The sequence below is a fragment of the Stegostoma tigrinum genome, chromosome 3, assembly GCF_030684315.1.
Source record: "Stegostoma tigrinum isolate sSteTig4 chromosome 3, sSteTig4.hap1, whole genome shotgun sequence".
NCBI classification, from domain to species: domain Eukaryota; kingdom Metazoa; phylum Chordata; class Chondrichthyes; order Orectolobiformes; family Stegostomatidae; genus Stegostoma; species Stegostoma tigrinum.
Window position 1 is genome coordinate 99,973,891 of NC_081356.1, and position 18,479 is coordinate 99,992,369.

General features: G+C 43.5%; 1 protein-coding gene across 4 annotated transcripts in view; it reads left to right on the plus strand.

Moving 5' to 3' along the window:
- LOC125450829 (xanthine dehydrogenase-like) overlaps nucleotides 1-18,479 on the plus strand; it is a 217,017-nt gene that overhangs the window by 56,527 nt on the left and 142,011 nt on the right. Inside the window, exon 1 of one of the 4 annotated variants that reach the window (XM_048527122.2) lies at nucleotides 6,488-6,587. The exons of 2 other annotated variants lie outside the window; for them this stretch is intronic. The gene's annotated coding sequence lies outside the window, so the exon portion shown is untranslated. Of the gene's footprint in view, nucleotides 1-6,487; nucleotides 6,588-18,479 lie in introns of those variants that run through there. One more of the 4 variants, XM_048527127.2, reaches the window with a different exon arrangement.

An 18,479-nucleotide genomic window follows, 5' to 3' on the forward strand; every position in this document is an offset into this window, starting at 1 on the left:
AGGGCCTTTTTCTGTGCTGTAGACCTCTGTAATTCTAAGTATGGCCTGTATTGGAATTATCCCACTCTTTGTGAACAGGACATCATGCCTGAATGTTAGCTAGAACACAATGCAGGGCTACCACAAATTGTGTAGCTCATTCTGGCACATAAGACGGCCCTATATTTTTGGCCCCTGAAATCCTGCTTTTGCATGTACTCAGCATATAGATCAAACAAGGTGTTGGGGAGGGGTACAACAAAATACAGTAAAGTTAGGCAGAAATAAGTTCATAAGCTGAAATGATGGGTCTGATAAAGCAAAAGTAGAAACCTCTGGAGAACCTCAGCAGATCTGGCAGCTTAGGTGGATAGAAAGCAGAGTTAATGTTTTGGGAGCAGCAACCCTTCTTAGTTTCATTTTAGGGTCTACCAAGACAGTCCTTTATGGATTTGTGGAATTTGGTGGGGTTGGGGGACAGTGAGGAGGAGAGATCTCCAAAGGAGGAGGTTAGTAACAGTCCTGGAACTAACAATCTGATGTTCAATGATGGGGTCATTGATACAGGGGGTGAGAGAAGGAACAGTATAAGAGTTGGCTCTCTGCCTGGTAGAGGGCTTTACACTAGATGTCAACATCACCACCCTTATCAGGAGGTTTGACAACAAGGTCAGGATTAGATCTGAGCAGAGTACTGCATGTTCAGAGGGAGACTTGACAGAATGGGTGAGGAGAGCAGAGAAACTTAGACAGTATATGTTATGTCAGTAGTTCTCGAAGACATCAAGTACAGGTATAAGGGCAGAGGGAGGTGTCCAGGTGGAGAGGATAGGGGAGGCATTAGAGATGGTTGAAAGAGTCTGGTGGGAAAACAACTCCTGTCCAAATAAGTAGGCATTGAGTTGAAGACTGTGGAAGAAAAGTTCAGTGCAATATCCTGCTCAAACTTCATTCAGGTGGAAGAGTAAAAAGATCTGCTGAGCACAGATCATTCAGCATCACAGAGGGAAAGTCAAAGGACATAATATATACACAACAGGAAGTGGGATAAATAAAGGATGGAGTCAGATGGAAGGGGAGGGGAAGAAGGAGCGAACGGGGCATCGGTATTCTAGTTCCTCTACACCTGAAAGGATGAGAAAAAGTGCCAAAGGAGATGAAGAGTGTAATGGGACTGATGGAAATGAGTACATCTTTGAGATAGTGTGAGTTGGTGCTGATGGAGAGAATGAGAGTACGCATGTGGCAGCACATGGGACTGTGTGAATCTCAGGATGCAGTGGGAGCAGCTGCCTGAGGAATGTTGTATCCGAGATACTGGTATTCCTGGGTGGGTTTGAAACATGAAGGTTGGAACTTCTCTTGAAACTTGTGCAGGAGCTGAAAACAGTCACTCAGGAAGAAGATAAAAACAGAAATTGCTGAAAAATCTCAGTTGATGTGAAAACAGCTATGGAGAGAAATCAGAGTTAATGTTTCAGGGGATTCTGAGGAAGGGACACTCGACTGAAAAGTTAACACTTCACAGGTGCTGCCAGACCTGCTGAACTTTTCCAGTAATTTCTGCTTTTGTTTCTGATTTAAAGCATTAGCAGATCTTTTGGTTTTTCCTCAAGAAGGAGATGTGGCTGTGAAAGTGAGTTTTGGCTAGCACTTTTTCAGGTACTAGGTTTGAGATAGGAAGCAATGAAAGTGAACCAGCTGAAAGGTTACAAAGGAAATACCATCAGAAGAGCGGAACTTTTTCAAGGTGGGCATTCCTGGAGGAAAAGCAGCAATGAATTAAACACTCAAATAAAAGCAAAATACTAGCGAGTTTTGAGAAGATTTGTAGCTCAGGTTGAGGTTAATGAACTTAAAAGACCCTAAATAGACAACAAGCAAAACGAACATCATCTACAAAATACCTTGCAAGAACTGTGACAAACACTACATTGGACAAACTAGCAGAAAGCTAGCCACCAGGATACATGAACATCAACTAGCCACAAAACGACATGACCCACTATCACTCGTATCCTTACATACAGATAAGGAAGGACACCACTTTGATTGGGACAACACATCCATCCTAGGACAAGCCAAACAGAGACACGCACGAGAATTCCTAGAAGCATGGCATTCCAACCGGAACTCCATCAACAAACACATTGATTTGGAGCCAATCTACCATCCTCTGAGAAAAAGAACAGGAAATGACATCACCAATGCAGACAATGACATCACCAACCCAAGGAAACCTAAATATATAAATAGAAAGCGGGACATAACACCAGCACTTTGTTGGAGGTTCACTGAAGATGTTACCTAGAATGGTGATGAAACATCTGAAAACTAATCAGCTCAGCGAGCAAACTCACATCTAAAAGCAAAATACAGTAGGTACTGGAGATCTGAAACAAAAACAGAATGGAGAAGAAACTCTGCAGGTCTGGTGGCATTTGTGGAGAAAGTTAACTTTTCAAGAGCAATATAACTCTCCCATGGAATTGAAAGGGGTTAGAAAATGATAGTTATTATTACTTTTGACAGAAACAAAGAAGGAGCAAGGGGAATACAGGATGTGGAGGTTCAGTGGAAAAGACAAAGGGGATTCTAATTGTGATAAGAGAGAAACAGATGTAAAATGGGCACAAATTTAGGTGGGTGAGGGAGAGAATGGGTCTGATCTCCTGACAGGAAAATAAACAAAAGACAAACAAGACGTGGACTGTTTTCTAGAAGAAACCAAGACAAGCAGGGGACAGAGTTCATGAGGTCATACTCTGAACTTGTGAATGCAATACTAATTCCTAGAGACTGTAAGGTGTCTTAGCAGAAAGTGAAGTATTGTTCCTTGAGTTTGCATGGCACTTCATTGGAACATTGCAGGAGGGTCAGGACAGAGATGTTAGCCTGACAGCAAGATGGTTTACTGAAACAGCAAGAAATTGGGAAGTTGAGGTCATTCCCATGCACATGGCAGAAGTGTTTTGCAAAGTGTTTATCCAGTCTGCATCTGGACTCACCAGTGATGTAGGGTTCGAAAGAGAACTCACAGCCAGACTGTACCCAAACATCTATCACCCTTTTCCATATGGGCTGCAGAAATCGCAGTTTGGAAGATACTGTTGTAGGACTTTTTGGTGAGTTACTTTTTTAAATAAAACATTTGTGAGGTGGGGGTGTTGCTGGCTGGGCCAGTATTTATTTTCCATTCTTATTTGCCTTTGTGAAGATGACGGAGAACTGCCTTCTTCAATCACTGCAGTCCATTTGCTATAGATAGTCTCATAGTACCACTAGGGAGAGAATTCCAGGATTTTAAACCAGCAACAATGAAGGTTGAACAATATATTTCAAAGTCTTGTAAATAGCTCAAACTGTGTGTGTTGATGGTAAAGGCAGTAAATATTGAAGGGGGTGGATTGGGTGCCAATCAAGTGGAATACTTTGTCTGGATGGTGTCAAGCTTCTTGAGTCGTTTGAGCTGGACCCATCTAGGCAAGTGGGGAATATTCCATCACACTCCAACACCTCATTTTCCACTTGGGGACCCTACAGCCCTCTGGACTCAATGTTGAGTTCAATAATTTTAGGGCCTAAACTTCCACCATGTCCCAGCCCCCCACCCCACACACCAGGCCTTGTTACCACATAGACTGCCATTACACACCCCCTGTTGTTAGTCACTAACAGTCCACATTAACAACTATTCACCCTCCCAGCCTGATCGTTAGCAACTCCTTTGTCTGTCCAACTGTCTTTCTCTCTCTTTGGGCGCTGTCCTATCGTTTACTCCCTACTCCACCCATCTCCCTATTTTCTGCATATAAACTGATGTTTTTCCCAGCCACCATCAGTTCTGAAGAAGGGTCACTGGACCCGAAACAGTAACTCTATTTTTCCCCTCCACAGATGCTGCCAGACTAGCTGAGCTTTTCCAGCAACTTTGTTTTTGTTCCTGATTTACAGCATCCGCAGTTCTTTTGGTTCTTAAAAGTTTAAGGGAGGTATGCGTGGAAAGTTCTTTATGCCGAGGGTGGTGGGTGCCTGGAACACATTGCCAGTGGAGGTGGTAGAGGTGGGCATGATACTGTCATTTAAGATGTATCTAGACAGATACATGAATGGGCAGGGAGTAGAGGGATACAGATCCTTGGAAAATAGGTTACTGGTTTAGATAGAGGATCTGGATCAGTGCAGGCTTGGAGGGCCTGTTCCTGTGCTGTAACTTTCTTTGTTCTTTGTTCTTGGTTTCTCTAGTGAAGTTCAGTTTCTGGTCAATGGTAATGTTTGGGATCTTGATAGTGGAAGAATTTAGTGATTGTAATGCTCTTTAAAGTCAAGGAATAATGGTTAGATTTTCTCTTGTTGGAGAGGGTCAGTGCTTAGCACTTGTGTGACATGCATGTTACTTACTACTTATCAGCCCAAGCGTGGATATTTGCGAGGTCTTGCTGCATATGTACCTTGATAATGAAATGTGAGGCTGGATGAACACAGCAGGCCCAGCAGCATCTCAGGACCACAAAAGCTGACGTTTCAGGCCTAGACCCTTCATCATTGTGCTCCTGAGATGCTGCTGGGCCTGCTGTGTTCATCCAGCCTCACATTTCATTATCTTGGATTCTCCAGCATCTGCAGTTCCCATTATCACTGCATATGTACCTTGACTGGTTTGGTGTCTGAAGTGTTGCAAATGGTGCTGAACATTGTGCAATCATTAGTAAGCATCTCCACTAGGTCTCAGTTCTGAATAAGGGTCACTGGACTCGAAATGCTAATTCTATTTTCTGTCTGCAGATACTGCCAGACCTCCCAAGTTTTTCCAGCAATTTCCGAATTACCTGTCTCCCATTGACTTCAGTATTGCTTGGGCTCCTTAATGCTATAATTGATCAAATGCTACCTTGATGTCAAGGGCAGTCACTCTTATCTTACTCCTGGAGTTGAACTATTTTACCTATATTTTGACCAAGGCTGTAATGAGGTCAGGATTGAGCAACCCTGGCAGAACACAACCGAAGTGTCACTGAGCAGATTATTCCTTTGCACATACTCCGTGATAGCACTAGTGATGACCTGTTCCATCACTTTGGTGATGATTGAGAGTAGACAAAAAGGTTATTTGCCCTGATTTTTGTGGTAAGGACATAACTGGGCATTTTCCCACCTCTCCATATCGATGCCCGTGTTCTATAAGTATTGTAACAATTTGGCTGGGGATGTGGCAAGTTCCACAGTAAGTCTTTAGTACGATTGCTGGAATGTTGTCAGGATCCATATCCTTTGACATATCCAGTGCAGATAGTAGGACATGAACCCAGGCTGTCTGGCTCAGAGGTAGGGACACTATTGCAACAGCCTGCAAAATGAAGGGTGAGCTTGCATACTTTAGGCCCATACTTACTTTATTCAAGCAGTTCTGACATACTGAACCAAGCCAGTTAGCTCAGTCGGCTGGACAGCTGGTTTGTGACACAGACCATTGTGGCTTTAATTCTCGTACCAGCTGAGGTTACCATGAAGGTGTCATCTTCTCAAACTGTCCCCTGGCCTGGGAATGTGGAGGCCCTTGGGTTAAACCATCACCAGCCGTGTGTGAGAGCACAGACAATGTGACAACAGCCTTATGGTAACCTAGGAATCAGATATACTATCACACATGTCCTGAGCAGGTGGAACATGTACTTCAAAACTATTTTTCTTCCTTTTCTAAATTGACCAGAAAGACTATTTTAGGTCTATTATTTTAAAGTCACAAAACAAACAGTAGATTAGCAGTAATTGTCTGGTAAATTGCAGGGGATTTAAACTGTCAAGTCCACAAATTACTGGGTTTTATTTTACTAATTGATAGTGGTGAGCAATATTCATGTCTCATTGGCAGGAGTAAATATATTCATGTTATACTGAATTTGTAATTTGATGTTAAATTGACCGACCAGTTTACCTTTCTTTTTGCTTAATACACCCTTAAAGTTTTTTTTAAGCTTCCACCATAAATCTTTCTTGTACTGTTTTCTTCAATGTGGTTTCTTTGTACAGTTTCTGCAATAATCATGGGAAATGGTTCAATTATTTTGCTATGCTTCCCCATCTTTTGACCTTGTTTTTCAGACTGAACGGAAAGGTTTTGAGGGATAGAGAGGTCAGATGGGACTGGCTTAGTTTAGAATTATGGTAACAAAATGGATGAACACAGCAGGCCAAGCAGCATCTTTTTCTCTGATCACAGTTTAGAATTATGTTCGGCACATACCGGTTGAACCGAAGGGTCTGTTTCCGTGCTGTATGATTCTAAGGAGGGTCTTGATGTGTAGTGGCAGTGTCTGTATCTCTAAACCAGGAGGGCGAAGTTCCATGTTTTCAGTGATTGTTATAAGTCCTTTGAACAGGTTGATTTAAAAATTAATCTATTAAATAAGTCTCAATGTCCATTTGCTCGTATGGTTGTGGGTGTGTACATTCTCGTTAGCAAATTTTTGTAATCTCCTAATTTAGTACAGCAGTGAAAGTGTTAACTTGGCTGCTTAGCAGTTGTTCACTAGGAGCTGCCAGAGAGAGTTCCTCCTGTTCCAGAGATTAGTCTGAATTCGCTGTCGAGTGGAAGTGATTTCACTGGCGTAAGTGACACTGAAACTGGGAGCTAGCTGCTTTTGTCAATTGTTAAACGTTCGCTTTCGACTGGGCGCTTTCTTAATTTAAGAAATTAGATCAGAATGCACTGGGTATTTGACGAGGACTGCATTTTATTTTTTTTCTTTTCCTCTTCGGCCTCGATAATGAACCATGTTTACATAATTCCGTTTCTTCCCACCTCCCTATTCCACTTTCATGTGACCTCAGTGTTAAACCAAGTCTAGATGTCGCTGCGTGTTGTGCAAAACTAAAGAGACAGGGCATTGAGAGAGAGGTTTGCTTTCGTAAACTTCAGCTGTTGAGACGCTCTGCCGCAGCTGAGCAAACGGCAAGGGTAGGGTGACCCTTAGTTCACGCAATGATCTGTACTATCCCCCTCCTCGTTCCCCCGCCCCAAGCAAGGGTTGCGTGAACTAAAGGTCACCCTATTATCTGCACTATCCCCCCTCCTCGTCCCACCCCAACATCATCATTATCAGCAACAACAAAAACTTCGTTTTATAGAGACCTGTCAGAATGGGGTTAGTCTCCCCTGAACGGGAGGTTGTATTTGAACAAGTCTTGGCACGAATGTTTTTGTCAAGTGAAACACCACATTGTACTGGAAAAATGCTCAGATTTTATGTGTCAATAGTTTATTGTCTTGGGGAAACAAACTATTCAGGGCTAACAGTAAAATCCCACATGAGGCATGAGATTTCAAGATTGTGTGATCATGGACATGAAAAAGTTTGTTCGTTTGAATGCTGAACATCAGTTGCAGTATTATCTTTCCAAACTTGGCTTAAGCCTGGATAAACTGGTGTGCTCCACGGAATGTTTTTGTAGTTGAACTGTTGTTAAGCGCATTTGGGGAGTTGGGTTGGGAACAGTCAGTACTGAGTTGCATACTTAATCAAGACGGAGAGGATACGGATGCTGGGAGTCAGAAACAAGAAACAGAAATTGCTGGAAAAGCTCAGCAGGTCTGGTAGCATCTGGAGAGAAATCAGTTAACGCTTTGGGTCCGGTGACCCTTAGAACTCAAAAAAAGCCAGACGGTTACCAGGCTGCACTTTGCTCACAATGCGGTCTCCGCTATATCGGAGAGACAATGAATATGGTAGACTAGACTGAGTGAAATGCAGGCACAACACTGGTTCACCTGGAAGGTACACTTGGGCTCTCGGATACTGAGGAGGGAGGAAGTAAAAGGGGCTGGTGTTACACCTTTTGCAGTTGCAAGGGAAGGTCCTGTGGGGATGTGTTGGGAATGAAAGAGGATTGGACCAGGTTGTCCTGGAGGGAACAGTCCTTGCGGGAGGCTGGTAAGGGAGGGGAATATGTGGAGGTGGCGGCTAATGATCCTCTGGCTGTGGATATTGGTGGGATGGTAGGTGAGGACAAAGGGGAACTTACTGCTGTTGTGGGAGGGAAGACTGAGTGAGGGCTGAAGTGTGGGGTATGGATCGGACACAGCTGAGGGCCCTGTCGATAACAGTGGGGGCGCTGGGGAATTCCCAGTTGAGGAAGGAGGTGAACAATTTGGAGGCTTCCTTGTCGAAGCCATCGGAACAAATACATTGGAGATGGAGGAACTGGGAGAATAGGTGTTTTTTACAGGAGGCAGGGTGTGAGGGTGTCTAGTCAAGGTAACAGTGGGAGTTGGTTTGTTTGTAGCGCATATTGGTGACCAACCTATCCCCAGAAATGGGAGGAGTTGGAAGAATCAGATGAAGGTGAGGTCGGGGTGGAAATTGGAAGGAAAATTGATAAACTTTTCCAATTCTGAATGAGAGAGGGAAGCAGCTCTGATTATGTCATCGATTGTACTGGAGAAGGAGTTGTGGGTAGCGGCCAGAATTAGATTGGACCAAGGAATGTTCCACATACCCCATGAAGAGACAGGTGTAACTGGGGCTAATGCGGCTACCTATGGCCGCCCCTTTTGACCCGAGAGGAGTTAAAGGGGAGGTTATTAAGAGTGAAGTTGAACTTGACCAGGTGGAGGAGGAGGGTGGTGGTGGATGGGGACGGCTCAGGCCTTTGCTCCAGGGAGAAGCGGAGTGCCCTGAAACCATCCTGATGAGGGATAGATGTCTAAAGGGATGGCACGTCCGTGGTAATGAGAAGGTGGCCGTAGCCTGCAAACTGATGTAAAGCATCATAAGAATTGCACATGTAAGTGGGAAAGGACAGAACAAGGGGAAAGAATTCAGTTGAGGTATGAAGAGGTGAGTTCTGTGGGATAACAGTAGTCAGAAACAATAGAGCTGCCTGAGTAGTCCTGTTTGTGGATTTTGGGAAGGAGATGGAAGTGAGCTGTGTAGGATTGGGAGACTGAGTTTGGGCCGAGTGGGGAAAGATCACCAAATGAAAACCAGGTTAGTGACCTTAGTGGACGCAATGATCTGATGTTCCATGGTGGGGTCATGGTCCAGAGGGAGATAGGGCATGTTACCTGAGAGCTACAAGCCCTGTTTTGAAACGTTAAGCCTGATTTCATAGATCATAATATCCCTACAGTGCAGAAACAGGCCCTTTGGCCCAACAAGTCCACACTGACCCTCAGAATCACAACCAAGCCATTTCACTACAACTCATTTAATCTACGCATCCCTGAACACTATGGCAATTTAGCATGGCCAATCCACGTAGTCTGCACATCTTTGGACTGTGGGAGGAACACAGAGCAAACCCATGAAGACACGGGGAGAGTGTGCATACTCCACATAAACAGTCACACGAGGGTAGAATCGAACCCGGGTCGCTGGCACTGTGAGGCAGCAGTACTAACCACTGAGCCACTGTGCCATCTGAAAATTCTCTCCACAAATTTTATTTATTCATTCATAGGATGAGGGCATTGCTGACTAGGCACCATTTATTGCCCATCCCTAATTACCCAGAGGGCAGCTAAGAGTTAACCACATTGTTGTGGGTCTGGAGTCACATGTAGGCTGGACCAGGTAAGGATGGCAGATTTCCTTCCTGAAAGGACATTAGTGAACCAGATGGGTTTTACCTGACAATTGATGATAAATTCATAGTCATTATTGGATTCTTAATTCCAGATATTTATTGAACTCAAATTCCACCATTTGCAGTGGCTGGATTTGAACCTGAGTCCCCAGAACATTATCTAAGCCTCAGGATTAACAGTCCAATGATAATGCCACGAGGCCATCGCCTCCCCTTGAGTTGCTGGTCCTGCTGAGCTTTTCCAGCAATTTCTGTTTTTTGTTTCTACAGTGAGTTGCAACAGTTTTTGAAGTGATTTACTACAACCCAGATTTTTTTAGAAATCAACATTATTCTCTACAAAAATCCAAAAAGTCCTTATACTCAATGCCATTTCTGCTTTCTCCTTGGTTTGTTTTATTCAGCCATGGGACATGAGCTTTGCTGCTGGTCAGCAATTATTGTCCATCCCTATGCTATTGAACAGAGTGGCAATACAGTATTTCAGAGGATATTTGAGAGTCAGCCACTTTGCTGTGGGTCTGGAGTCACATGTAGGCCAGACCAGGTAAACACAGCAGATTTCCCTTCCGAAAGGACATTAGTGAACCAGATGGGTTTTTCTGACACTTGGCAATAGTTTCACAGTCATTAGTAGATTCTTAATTGTTCCAGAGATTTAAAAAAGTTGAATTCAAATTCCACTACCTGCTGTGGTGGAATTCAAACCTGGGTCTCTGGAATATTAGCTGGGTTACTGTCTTAACCCATCGAAAATACCACTAAGCTATTGACTCTCCTAAATGCTACTAGACCTGCTGAGTTTTGCTAGCACTTTCTGTTTTTGTTTCAGACATTCAACATCCATAGTTTTTGTTTTATTACTCTGCGCAACATTGCGGAACTTGTGTAATTGTTGCGACACTTTATAATTGTAGACACAAAGGTGATACGTTCATTACACCAAATTCCCTGATACCCATAACACTATTTAGCAACAGTGTATAAGTAGCCCAGCATTGTGTATTTGGCAATACATTGCATGTCCTGGGCATTGCAGAATGTCAAAGATTACTGGCTTGTCTGCACTGTATTGTCACAGGCCACAGGAAAAGCAAGCTTGTCAAATTCTCCATGAGTATCAAGAAATTCCTGCTGTTGCGTTGCTGGGATGAATTAAAGTTGGTGCTTTATGTGAGGCCACCTACTTAATAATGCAAGGAGCCTTTCTAACACCACCATTTATTTTCTTGCAGTTACTCAACCTCATCAGTTTGAAACGAGAATTGAAATTGTGGAGATTTTCTTGCAAGTGCTTCATTTTTGCTCTCATTGGTGTTTTTAAAATTGTTTAATCATTTTCTTGCTCTCTTGTTTATCTAATTTTACTTGATTCGTCTTACTACCTTCTCCATCATTTCTGTTTGCTTAACTGTCATTGATAAGGAGAGTGCTGCTTTCTGTCTGCTCTGGTCCTTTGAAAGAGGAAGGAGACCCTTCCTTATTTTGAGTGTTACTCCTACCATGCTGCACGAGGACCTTTTTTTAGAAAAGATCTATCCATGGAAGACAGGGCGCCTGTGGAGGTGCTGTTGTAGTGGTAATGTCACTGGATTAGTAATCCAGAGCTCGAGACTAATGCTGTGGGGACGCGGGTTTGAATACCGCCATGGCAGATGGTGATATTTGAAGTGAATGTAAATTTGAAATTAAAAGCAAGGTCTACTGGCAACTATTGCCAATGATCATTATTCACATCTGGTTCAGTGATGTCCTTGAGGGAAGGAAATCCACTGTCCTTTGCCTGGTCTTGCCTACATGTGACTCCTGCTGACCTCTGGGTAATCAGGAATATGCAATAAATGCTGCTCCAGCCAGGCTTTCCTTTCCCCATAGCACTTTGTACAAATGCATTTTTAACATCTGGGCAATCCAGAAGCAGCAGACCACCTCCTGAGGTCTCCTACATCTCAGATGCAGCCTTCAGCCAATTTAAGTCACTCCATGACCGCGTTCGGATCCTCTGGGATAGCATACTGGAAATGCAGTCGACAATTCCTGCAGTCTTGACAAAAGTGAATAGTTTGGATCACCAGAAAAATTTACAACTCCGCTTTGCTGTCTAATTCTGATTTGAAATTGTGAATTCAACCACGCTTGGGTTGGAAGACTGGTGTTCTGAACTTTTTTTTTCTCCATTTTATAATTTATTCCTAAAATCTGCAGTACTGCACTTCTCTAAACTTCTAAGAACTGTAACTGAAGAAGCCGTACCTAGGGACCTTTGTACGTAAGATGGCACCTTAAGCAGCAATGTGTACACTTTGTACTCATTTGAATATTTGTGACCATAAAGCTAATTCTAATTTGGGTACTTAACCAAAAAAGCACCTTTTTGAACGAATTTGTCCTGAAATGACGGTGATGAAGAAATACGGCGTAAGAATTGTAGAATTTAAACTCGTTACACGACACCTACTGAAATATGCGCTTTGAGTGAGGGGGAGAAAACCATTCAATAGTGCCAATTGGATTACAAGATTCAATGAATTGATTTACTGTCTTTCCATTTCCATTGTTAGCTTTTCCAGTCCTTTTAATGACACTTAGTTGTTTGCACCAATATTCCAGTCATAGGGCAGGAATTGACCTTTTCACTACTTGTGAAACTTGCTTTCAGGAGAGGAGCAAGTTACTGCAGATGCTGGAATCTGTACTAAAAACAAAAAAAAGTTGGAAATCACAGCGGGTCGAGCAGCACCCAGGGAGAGAGAGACCAAGCAAACGTTTCCACCTAGATGACTCTGCTCTGCTGAAGGAACATTGGCTTGCTGTCTCTGCATGGGCACTTCCTGGACTCCTGTGACTTCCAGCATTTTTTATTTTCAGTAAGCTTTCTTTCTCCTTCCATTGATAAGGTTACACAAAGAAAGCCGTTACAGGAAAAGTGGATGTGACCGGCTAACTTTACTTCACACAAGGGAGAAAAAGAGCTATATGTTATGCTATCCCTTCAGAGGCTAGGTTCTGTCTGCTACACTGTTCATACACACAGTCCGTCATCAGGGCAGACATCAGTTCAAAAGCTGCTGCTAGATTGAGCGCTGTTGCACCCGGAATAACTGGTCACTAGAAAAGCCAACCAATTCCACGCCACTGGGCAAACTGTGTCCAATTGTTTGTACAGGAACAATTTGTCCAACTTCGCTGTTTCCAAACTGTAACGTAGTTTCTCATGCACCTGTTGGCTGCATTTGATGTGCCAACTGTAAATAGCCCAGTAAAAGTTTGTTTGTAAACTGCAGCTATTCTTTTTTCATACAACTTCCTTGATTCAAAGCAATAGTTTTCTGGTTTTGGTCCACTAATAATAAAGACATTAATCTTCACGGTGTCGAGAAACAGCTGAACATACTGTAAAGGATACAATCCCTGACAATATTTCAGTGATAGACGCGTGCTGGAGAAAGTACTGTGCCCCTAACCAAACTACCACCTAACTATTGTCCCCTCATTTTCAAGCACTAGTACCTTTCGTCAATGGTATCTCTCCAGTTGTGGAGAATAACCCAGGCATGTCACATCCCCAGAAAAGCAGAATTCCAACCTTGCCAATTATTGAGCCTTTTCTAAAAAAAGTCATATCGGCCTCACTGGCCAGGTCAGCATTTGTTGCCTATCCTTTGTTCTTGAGTTAAATGAATTGCTTGGCAATTTCAGAGGGTTTTAAGCCACATTGTTGTGGATTTGGAGTCACGTGGAGCCTAGACCAGGTGAGGATGTAAGGTTAAAGAGATAACAAGTTGTAGACCTGGATGAACACAGCATGCCAAGCAGCATCAGAGGAGCAGGAAAGCTGACGTTTCAGGTCAAGATAACATGGTGTGAAGCTGGATGAACACAGAAATTCTGAAGAAGGATCTCTACCCAAAACGTCAATCTTTCCTGCTCGTGAGATGCTGCTTGTCTTGCTGTGTTCATCCAGATTCTCCAGCATCAGCAGTTCCTACTATCTCTGTTTCAGACTTGAGAAATGGGGGAGAGGAAGGGGATCCTGAAATAAATAGGGAGAGAGGGGGAGGCAGATAGATGCATAGAGGAGACGATAGGTGGAGAGGAAATAGACCGGTCAAAGAGGCGGGGATGGAACCAGTAAAGGTGAGTGTAGGTGAGGAGTTAGGGAGGGGATAGGTCGGTCTAGGGAGGAAAGACAGGTCAAGGAAGCGGGATGAGGTTAGGAGGTAGGAGATGGGGGTGGGGCTTAAGGTGGGAGGAATGGTTAGGGAAGCTGGGCCGAGCTGGGCTGGTTTTGGGATGTAATCTGGGGAGGGGAGATTTTGAAGCTTGTGAAGTCCACATTGATACCCTTAGGCTGCAAGGTTCCCAAGTGGAATACGAAATGCTGTTCCTACAGCTTTCGGGTGGCATCATCTCTGAGGATGTAATGGTACTAGGTTTTGTTTTCTAAAAGACACTAGTGAACCAGTAGGATTTTTATGGCAACTGATAGTTGTTGCATGATCCTGTCACTGAGATTAGTTTTCAATTCCATTTTACAATTTATTGATTGGATTCAAATTCTACCAGCTCACATAGTTGGATTTTGACCCATGTATCTGGAGCATTGATCTGGGCCTCTGCATTACCATACCCATGATTAAATGACTGCCACCAATTTTCCCTAAAGTCTGCTTGCAATTTATCAGCGAAGTGTTAGAAAGTGTCATTAACATTGCTATCCACAGGCACTTGATAATAATTACCTGCTTATTGACTAATAGTTTGGGGTCCACTGAGGCCAATCGGCTCCTGATCTCATTTTTGTTTTTCATCTGACTTCAGAGACAATTCGAGGTGAAGTAAGGGTTGCTGTCCTTGACTTAAGGACAGTATTTACTTAAGCAACACAAGAGCCCTGTTAAGACTGGAGTCAGTGAGAAGCAGGGAGAAAACAGTCTCCTGGTTGTGGTTGTTGGAGGCCTGTCATCTCAGCTGCAGAAATCTCAGTCGGACTTCTTCAAGGCAGTGCACTAATATTCAGTATGATCAAGCAGAGTCAGCATGGCTTCAGAAAGTGGAAATCATGCCTGACAAACTGCACTGGAATTCTTTGAGGAGGTAATAAAGCGGATGTGATGAATTTGAAATTTCAGAATGTGCTTGATAGCACACCGTGTGTGAATGTACTGTAGACAGGTTTGTGGATGATGGACTGGGTGAGATGGTAAGTGGTGAGGATGACAAAGTCTGCAGACAGATGAAGTAAGTGGGCAAAAACTTGAAGTTTAATGAGATTGTGCATTTTGTCATGGAGGAGCCGTGTGCTACTTAAATGCAGAAAGACTACTGAGGAGAAACTTGCGAGTGCTCGTCCATGGATCACAGAAAGCTAGCATCCAGGTTCAATGGGTAATAGGAAGGGCCAGTGGCCTTTGTTTCAAAGGGAATGGACTATGAAAGTCAGGTGGTTTTGCTGAAACTATACAAAACACTAATGGCCGGGCCTTCTGCACACAACAGGTCAGTGCGAGATACTTCACTGCACCCCCTCCCCGCCCCCCCACTACCCCCCTGTGCCCCCCACTAAGCAGACCACAGCTGGAATACTGTACAATGTGGGGGGCCCTTTAGAGTCAGAGATCTACAGCATGGAAGCAGACCCTTTGGTCCAACTTGTTCACGCCGACCTAATAATCCTAAATAAATCCAGCCCCATTTGCTAGCATTTGGCCCATATCCCTCTAAACCCTTCCTATTCATACACCCATCCAGATGCCTTTAAATGTTGTAAGTGTAGCAGCCTCCACCACTTCCTCTGGCAGCCCATTCCATACCCGCACTAACGTCTGCGTGAAAAAGTTGCCCCTTAGGTTCCTTTTTAAATCTTTCCCCTCCGACCTTAAAGCTATGCCCTCTAGTTTGGGACTCCTACCCACCCCAGGGGAAAGACCTTGTCTATTTATCCTCTCAATGCCCCTCATGATTTTATAAACTTCTATAAGGTCACCCCTCAGCCTCTGACACTGCAGGGAAAATAGCCCCAGCCTATTCAGCCTCTCCCAATAGCTCAAACTCCAGCCCTGGCAACGTCCTTAAATCTTTTCTGACCCCTTTCACGTTTCCCAACATCCTTCCTAAAGCAGGGAGACCAGAATTGCGTGCAGTATTCCAAAAGTGGCCCCATCATTGGCCTGTACAGCTGCAACATGTCCTCCCAACAGCTGTAATCAATGCGCCTATTAAGGAAATGATATACTAGCATTGGAGGCAGCCCAGAGGAGGTTCACTAGGCTGATGTTGAGTACGAAAGGGACCCTCTTTTTCTTTTATGAAGAAAGGTTGAATAGTTTGGGCCTGTGCTTATTGGAATTTAGAAGAATGAGACCACCTTATTGAGACACAAAGTTCTGAGGGCAGTTGACAGGGCTGTTTTCCCTTTGGGTGAATCTAGGACCAGAGGACATGATCTCAGAATGAGGAGTTGCACACTTCAGAACTGATAAGGAAGAATTTCTTTTTTGAGTAGTGAATCTGGAATTTTATTTTCGCCAGAGGACTGTTGAGGCAGGACCGTTAGGTATAGTCAAGACTGAGGTAGACATTTTTACTCTAAGGAATCAAGGGAAGAGGCAGAAAAGTGGAGTTGATGATTACTAGGTCAGCCAGATTTCATTCAATGGCAGAGTAGACTTAATGGGCTGAATGGCCTGCTTGTGCTTCTGCATCTCATGGTCTAACCATTTCTAGCTGCTTCGATGACCGTTCCTTCAGCGTGAGGTCAGGGGTGGGATTTTCACTGCAGTGTTCAAAACAATTTGTGATTCCTCAGACACCGAAGCTGTCCATGTCCAAATGCAGCAAGACCTGGACAATATCCAGAAATGAAGAAAATGTATTTCTCAAACTTTATGAGCAGAGTAGTTTCTTAATCCAAGAGAGCACAGTTGAAACAGAATGGTTTATTTCTACTTTGTGGATTTATGCCTTAGTTTCTGAATATGTAGATGGGCTCTGGTCGTTCTTATTAACATCATTAAAAACATGGCATCGCATAAATTGCTGCTGTTTGACCCGATGGGGACAAGTAAAACTGTAGAGCACCAGTACAAACTGAGAAAATAGGGCATGTATTGAATATGCTGAAGTTTAACTTTACTCTACTGATTAATTTGTATGACAGGACTCCCGAGAAAGTGGCTGCAACCTGATTCCTAAAAACACTTGGAGAAAATATTAAGAAAACCAATCGATAGAAAGCAATGTAAAGTATTTTGGATAATCTAGATACATAAATAATGTCTTTTGGTGCTTGCCTGATTGGCATTTGGAGAAAGGAAGGACTTTCTGAGAAGAGCCTCATTGACTTGTTAGACTAGGAATTTTGCAAAGCCTGAAAGCGCTGTACCTTAGGCAGGATGGTTCCTGAAGGGTTTCACATGCCCAGCCCACCGCAAGAGGACAAATGTATGAGAAGGATATATTTTACTTATTTTCTGTGCAAAGTTGGTATTTGCCTTCAAAACAGACCTTTTTAGCCTGTTTTCTAAATCACAATCCATGGGCATTACTCATTTGAGGAACCTCCACCCCCAACATCAATTGACAATCCAAATACTACTTCTAAGCCTGCTTTGTGGAGTTTGAGATTTTCCCATATCTGCACTCCAAACCAGGAGCAAAAGTTCTGGCCCATATCTCTAGGCTTTCCCAGTAGCTTAACTAGTTAGCACATGAGAGGCAATTAGCTGAATGTGAGAGAGCACATATGACTCTCACGGCCTGTTCTTGATGTGTGAACGCAAATCACTTTCTTTAGAGATAGCACACTTTACTAAATACTGGGAAATGTGCAAACATTTACTTCACACAGGCTACGTGAATTGGAGAGAAACCAGTCAAGACAGTGTTGTTAACTCTCTTTTTCTAACCACATGCATCCAACAAACTATTCAAGTGCGAGCAACAGTTACCACGCTATCGAAGGTACAGACAGGATTTCTTTGGAACAGGTGGTACTGACCATATGTGACAGATGTACTTGTTCTAACTGTTCAAGTAAAACGCCTCCATTCTGGAATATCGGTTTTCAAAAGGGAGACTGCAGGATTGTTTAAAGATTGCTTTTGATATACCTTTGTTCAGCATGATCCCCTTACAGCAGCTTTTTCAGGTATGATGCTTGCACTATTCTGAAAGAGGGGGAAAGAATCATCTGTTTCTGGTAGAATTGAACAGTTACATAGAAGTATTTGTCTATCTGTTGCATGAGAGATTTGGAAAACACCCAATCCAAGGAATTCAACTGACTGATTTGTGAAGCCATTCAAAGCTTGTGCATCATTTTAAACTGGGCTGGCTAAATAACAGTTACTGCTTCCTGCTTTTTAAGAAATTATTAAAATTGTTCATTTTATTGGTTTGAGCATGCTAAAAACAAACCACTAACTGCAGCCTAAATCTCAATTGGCTTGGAGAAACCACAGTGGGTTAAAATGAAAATGAGCTGACTTTAATCTGTAAAACAAAGGATGTTACCAGCTTTAAGAAGCGGTAGAGTCATTCAATCCCTACAGTGCAGATAAAGGTCATTCAAACCATCAAGTCTGTACCGATCTTCCGAAGAGCATCACACCCAGAACCAGCGCCACCCTCATCCCCGTATTTACCTAATCCACCCAGCCTACACATCCCTCAACACTGCGGGCAATGTAGCATGGCCAGCCCACCTAACCTGCACACCTTTGGACTGTGGGAGGAAGCCGGAGCACTCGGCATGAACCCACGCAAACTCCCCGCGGATTTGCCGGAGGTTAACATTGAACTGGAGTCCCTGGTGCTGTAAGGCAGCAGTGCTCACCACTGAACCATCCCAAAAGTCACAGCATCACTCTATAGAACCTGTTGCTCTCCTGTCACTTCAGTTCTTCCCAAAGTGT